This window comes from Sciurus carolinensis, unplaced genomic scaffold, assembly GCF_902686445.1.
Source record: "Sciurus carolinensis unplaced genomic scaffold, mSciCar1.2, whole genome shotgun sequence".
Lineage (NCBI taxonomy): Eukaryota > Metazoa > Chordata > Mammalia > Rodentia > Sciuridae > Sciurus > Sciurus carolinensis.
This window is the reverse complement of record NW_025920147.1, coordinates 344,495-351,590: the sequence shown is the minus strand read 5'-3', so window position 1 is coordinate 351,590 and position 7,096 is coordinate 344,495. Positions and strand designations below refer to the sequence as shown.

Here is a 7,096-nt window from a genome sequence, read left to right as displayed (position 1 = left end):
TCACATAAGAACATATTTATTCCCTGGTAAATTCTCTTGATCAGTACTGTTCAACATCAGCAATTAAGACTGAGCTAAATGAATCTTCCAGTAGGTGTAAATTAAAGAAGGGATTCTCCTAGACAGAACATACTCTGATCCATTTGGTTCAAATTTAGTCTTAAATTAAATTTATTTTAAACAAAGCTCTCCAGTAAGTGGACATGGCACTTAAGAAAAAAACCCAAAGGAAATGGAGTTCATTTGTTTTAGTTTTCACTTAAATGTTTTTCTGACTTTTCACTGCAAGAGAGTAACTGACTCTTATCTACCTCAATGTGGCAACTTCTGTTTTCAGCCTTAGCAGTGTTTATGTTGGAATATACTTGATCATCTAATCCATCAAACTATCCAGGCATTCCTTTTCAGACACATCCCCTCTGCTTTAATACTAAGATATCTGCAATCATAATTTTGCACAGAAATTTAACTTAGGCTTTCCAAAAAATAGTTTGCTAGGCTGTGGACTAAATATTTTTACTCTGAAAGACAGCATTTTGATGGTTATTCAGAAACCTCCTGGATGGAAGCTGTCCGTGATTTGCTTTTTATCACTCAAAGCACTAAAAAATGGCATTTTATAAGAAATATAAAAGAAAAGCATACTATAATAGTGGCCATTTATATTCTTTTGAATTTAATTAAAGTCATTTGACTTAAAATCAGGCTAAATTGGGTGACTGGGGTAAATGGAACTGATGTCTATTCTGATCCACTGGCAGTAGCTGTTGGAGCAGTGCATAGAGGATACTGAGAGCCAGTTAAGGATCAGTGGGAAAGTTGACTCAGATTGACAAGTGATGCCTGCCACTGACACTGAGGTGTGAGGAAATGGGCATGAGGGTTGGGAGTGCTATGCATCTGCCATGCTTTGGTCACAAGCCTTTCAGTGCTTAGAAAACAAAAAGTGTCCTAAACTTGCCACTCTGCCTTCCCCACCCTCACTATCAGCTGATGACTTTGCTTCTTATGTCACTAAAAAAATATAGGAGCATCATCAAGCTCCTGCATATAAGCTCACCTCTTACTCCATCTTGCTACTTGTCTGACTGTGTCCATATATTCTTCCTTCTTTATTGCCATTGATGATCCATTCATTATCTGAGAAATGGCTGTCTCTTTCACCTTTACAATTGATCTCATCTCCTCTTGTGTATAAGCAACATGGGTACTGCAATCTTTCTGAATCTCCTGAATTATAAATTTTCCCTTCTCTACTGAATATTTCCATTACCAAACATGCTGTAATTTCTTGGTCTTCAAAATACTGCTTGACTTCACTTTCTTCTATAGCTGCTACCACAGTTTCTATTTTCCTTAGCAAAAGTTCTCAAAATAGTACTTTACACTTTTCCTTTCTCTGCATTCTTTTAAATAATTGTTCTCATTCCTTTATCTTTTCCCTCATTATAGCTAATAACATAACTTCTTTTGTTGCATGATTATGTTAATTTTGACAAATGCATAGTTGCATAACTACCATCACAATAAGATACAGGACAGTTCCATGAGTCTACAAAATTCTTTTGTGCTGCCTCTTTATAGTCAATACTCTCTACCACCTGGCAACCACTGATATCCTCTGACTAGGTTTATTGTTTCCAGAACATCATGAAAATGAAATAATAAACTAGGTAACATAACATATTGGAGATTCATCCATGTTGTTGAGTGTATCAACAGTTCACTCTTTCGTGTTGCCAAGGGGTAATTCTTTGTTATGTATGCACTGCAGGTTGTTAATACATTCACTAATTGACAGACATTTGGATTGTTTCCAGTTTGGGGGTTATTAAGAAGAACTATTATAAATATTCATGTACAGGTTTATTGTGTAAACATAAGTTTTCACTTTTCTTGGGTAAAATCCCCAGTCACAATGTGTGATAGTTCTATCTGTTCTCCATCTTCTAGAGAAGCTCTTAGTATTTTCTTAAATCATCTATCTATCTACCTATTGATCTATCTATCCATCACCTATTTTTTCTTATAGGAATGAAATTACATCATATTGTAGCCTTAATTTTCTCTGTAAAAATTAATAACATTGACCATCATTTCTTGGACTAATTTTCTATCGAATAAATCCTTCTGTAAGAATCTTTGGAAATTTTGGCCCATTTTCATTAGCTTATTTTGTTATTGTTTAGTTTTTAATTATTTATATGGAAAGTTAAAACTGTATTTATTTATTAACTACATGGTGTTTTTTAAATAGGTGTACATTGGAAATAACTAAATCTAGCTAATGAGCATTTGCATTACCTTATAAAGTTATCATCTTTGTGATGATAACCCTTAAAAAAACTACTCTGTTGGCATTTTTCAAGACTATAATTTTTTTTTTAATTTCAAGATAGTTTATTTTCAAAACAGGTCACAACATTAAGCTTTTGACCCATTCTGCCATTGTACAAACTACAAATGCTTGCTGGGCAGCTAAGGGGGTACTCTTTAGTAGCTTGTTTGAAAAGTGAATAAAAATCCATATAAAACAAATATTCAAATAGTTTCCATAGGAACACAGATAAGTGTGACCCCATCTTCTAGTCTTCCATACTGCTGCATCCATACCAACCTTACTCTTACAAAGACATTCAAAACTAGCAGCAATTAAGTTAAATGTTCCCCCCAGATTCCTTAACTTAAGCTAAACTTGCAGTGAACAGCTACAGAGTGGCATCTACACATTGATACTAGTGGAGGCACACGCTGCTGAGGGACGTTTCATGCTGCTTTCCTGAGCACAAGACACAGGCAGAGTGCCGACGTCCTGCTCCTCCACTTCGGGTGGGAAGCTGTGGTTCTGGATTTGCTGCATACATTGCCATGTTGGTCCTGACATTACATAATAGGTAGTTGGCCTCTGGAATCCATTGAAAGTAGAAGCAGCGGCAACAGTGTATGCACCCATGTTCTCAAAAAGCATCCAATCGCCTACATGCATTTCAGGCAGGTCACAGCGCTCAACAAACCAGTCAAGGCCATCACATGTTGGTCCCCACACGCTGGATAAATAGTACTTCTCATCTGGTTTAGGTCTCTTCTGCATTAGGGGCTTCACATGTTCAGGATCATAAAGGAAGCAATTAAATGATCTGTACCCTCCATCATTCATGTAATTCATAAAGGTTTATTTACTTGACTCATCTTCATCATCAGAGCCTGTCTGTTCCTTTAAAATGATTTTTTGGCAATGATATTAACTGCAAGCATGAAGGCTGAGGCAACACAGTATCTGCCTGACTCAGCTATGATCTTCACTCCAGAGTCTGATGGAAAGTATTTGTCCAGTGCTGGGTTGATCACACTGGTGATCTCTTCAAATTTAAGCTTCACATCCTCAGATCCAGGAAAGCCACCACCAATATCAAGTAGATACATGTTGGAACCAACCTCAACTCCCATGTCAAAGACACAGCAGGTATCAGAGATGGCCTGCATGAAGATCTCAGGATCAGTGCAGCCGCTCCCCATTGAAAGCTGACACCAATGACATCAATATTTAATTCTTTAGCTTGTTCCAGAAGAAGTCTGCTGGCTTTAAGTGTGGCACCAAATTTAACACTGAGGTGACAGGCTGCTTTGGAATCATCAGTGGCAATCTGCAAAACCAACTTTGCCTTTAGATGAGCTCTGGCAACTTTCATCAGCTTGACTTCACTGTCAAAAGTCATCATTTGGACTCCAATACTGGCAGTATATTTAATTTTAGACACTTGTTTACAAGGATTTGCATAGATAATCCTCTCTGGAGGCACTCCAAGACTCTGCACCAATTGTATTTCAGTCTTGCTAGCACAATCAAACCCTGTCCCAATGGCAGCTAAGGTCTTCACTATGGTTGTGCTATCATTGCATTTGACTGCATAAAATGGGGTGACACGAGGAAGAGCTTTTAACCATCTTACATGTTTCTTTAGAATGTCTCCAAGGTCTGCGACATAAAAGGCATCTTTATCATCAGAAGACGACACTTCATTGATTTTTTGGTCCAGAATGTCCTTGGCAGTAAAGCCTTCATCAAGGAAGTGGCAGTCAAACTCTTCATTACTGAAGTTGTTCATGGCTTCTCCATGTGCCTCAGAAATGCAACAAGATGGAAAACTAAGAGATGAAATTTAAAGAAATTATTTCCATCTTCTCACAATCCAAACGCTGTGTCCGCAGACCAGCAGCGGAAATAGTCTCAGAGCGCCCAGGCGCCGTGGGCCGGACCCGTGGAAATGCCACCGCCCAAGCCGCGCTGCTCCACACTGAGTCAGAGCCTGAGTCAGAGCCTGAGGAGCGCTGGGCCGCCCGCCGCCCCTGCCCCGCCGGTCAGCCGCCTAGCTCCCTCCTGCCCAAGACTTCCACTGGAGCTGGCGCTGAGCTGCTGGCGGATGGCGGCCAGAGGCGGCGGCTGCAGGGATCGACCCATAATGCTCTTGAATTTTCAGAGTTCTTTATAAATTCTGTATATAGTCTCTTGTCAGACATATGATTTAGTAATATTTTCTTTTTATTCTCAAGGATGACATTAAATAGTGAAATTTTTAAATTCTGTCTAATTTGTCAGTTTTTCCATTTCTGGATAATCCCTTGGAAGAATAGAAATCAGAGAGTTTTTCCTATGCTTCTAAAAGTTTTATTTAGAAAAAAATAGAGTGAAATAAAAAGCAAGGATCAAATTTTTGGAGATTTATATTTAATTTTTCCAATTCCATTTATTTGAAATGATTTTCCAATCTCCATTAAATTGCCTTTGTAGTATTGTAAAATAATGAGAGGGAGAGGGTATGAAAAATGGTGGAATGAGACAGACATCATTACCCTATGTACATGTATGATTACACAAATGGTATGAGTCTACCTCGTGTGCAACCACAGAAAGGAAATGACGTACCCAATTTGTGTACAATGAATCAAAATGCAGTCTGTTAAAATATAAATAAATAAAAATAAAAATAAAAAAACACAATTGACCTTGTGTGTTTGAGTCTTTTTCTGAACGTTATACTGTTCAGAATAGATCAGACTCAGAGTTCCACCACCACCATACTGCCTTGATTACTGTTGCTTCATAGCAAATCTTAAGATCATAAAGTATAAATCCTTCACCATTTTTTTCACTTTCAAAATTGTTAAGATGATTTTAGCTTTTGCTGAGATTTTGATATTGCATTAAATCTACAGATCAATCTGAAGAGGGTTGATATTTTTAACAATATTAAATCTTCAAACCCAGCCTCATTTTTTAAACTTACTACAATAAGACTTTTATCTCATCTCCTCATCAAAATTTTTTTTTAAAAGTCACCAATGGCTACCACTTCACCAACTCTAGTATCAGTTATGGATTCTCACCTTACAATATTCAGCATTTGCCACATTTTGTCACTTTTTATTCGAAGATACCCTCTTCTCCCTAGATTTTCAAGACACCCATCTTGACTTGACTTCTATTTCACTGGCTAATTCGTCGGGTCACCACTTCTTTGTTCTTTCTCCTTTGCCAGGTACCTTAAGATCAGAATCATATAGGTTTAGTTCTTGGGCCTCTTCACTGAATGTGCTCTTCTAGTGTTGTTTCCTTAAATTTTCCTGTAACCTAATAATTTCCAAATTTAACCTTAAACCAAGAAACTGCCATAACTCCAGGCTTATTTATCCAAATGTTGACTAAATCTGCTTATATACCTATTATTCTTCTTAATCTTAAAACATCCAATACTGAGCTCTTGATCACTCTACCACAGTCTTCATCACTTAAATAGAGACCAACTCCATTGTATCAGTTGCTCAGACTAAAACTGATACTCTTTCTGGACTCTTCTCCTTCTCTCACACCTATCATCTAATTTATCAGCAAATTTTGTGATTTTTTTTCCTGATGTAATTCACCAGAATATGATTTCTTCAAGCAGTTTTTCTCCAATCACTTTGACCCAAGACACCTTCTAGGAACTGCATTTTTACATTATTCTCATGGTCTTTCTCCTTTTTCCATAACTCACCTTAAGGCATCATAAGGGAACCTTTCTAATTTAGAGTTTTAAAAATAAATGCATAATAATTATGCATATTTAGAACATACACTGTGATATTTCATTATATTATGTGAACTGATCAAATCAGGGTAATTAGCATGTCTCTCTCCTTATCATGTCTTTATATTTGATGTCTTTGAGCTCCTCTCTTCTAATTCTTCATGAAAAATAAAATAAATTATTGTGATCTAAAGTTTCTCTGTTGTGCTGTAGAACACTAGAACTTATTCCTCCTGTATAATTATTATTCAACTCCCCTCTCTCCCTCCTGTCCTCCTCCCTTTCCTAGACTCTAGCAGTTATATTTTATTTTCTGATCAACTGTTTTAGCTTTCACATATGAGAGAGAGAACAGGTGGTATATATCTTTTTGTGTCTTGTTTGTTTCACTCAACATATGTCCTCCATGTCCATCCATTTTACTACAAATGACAGAATTTCATTTTCTTGTTTGGCTGAATAATATTTCATCATATATAAATCCCCACAATTCATATATCCATTCATCCATCAATGGACACCTAGTTGATTCTGTTTCTTGGTTATTGTCAAGGGTGCTGTAATAAATATAGGAGTGTAGAGTTTTCAGCATACCTATTTCATTTCCTTTGCATAAATACCCAGAAGTAGTATAACTGGATTCTATACTACTTCTATTCCAAAGAAAATCCAAACTGTTCCTCATAATGATGGTACTAAATTACATTGCCCCAAACACATATAAGAATTCCTTTTTATCTGCTTCCTCACCAGTAGTATTTTTTGCTTTTTGACAATAGTTATTCTGACTGGGTTAGGTTGATATTGTATTGCAGTTTTGATTGACATTTTCTTGATGGTCAAAAATGTCGAGTACTTTTTCACATATATGGCCATAAGTATTTCTTCTTTGAGAAGTGTTGTTTAATTGGATCATTTGTATTTTGAATTTTTGTGTTTCTTTCGTGTTCTAGATAGTAGTCTTTTTCCAGATTAATTAGAATTATAAGATTTTCCTCCTAGTCTTCTTTTCAATCTGTTCATTGATT

At 36.6% G+C, this 7,096-nt stretch overlaps 1 pseudogene; it reads right to left on the bottom strand.

Annotated features, from left to right (window-relative positions):
* Positions 1-2,722: 2,722 nt before the first annotated feature.
* On the bottom strand, positions 2,723-4,106 carry LOC124974427 (ornithine decarboxylase-like; annotated as a pseudogene).
* Between the last annotated feature and the right edge of the window lie 2,990 nt (positions 4,107-7,096).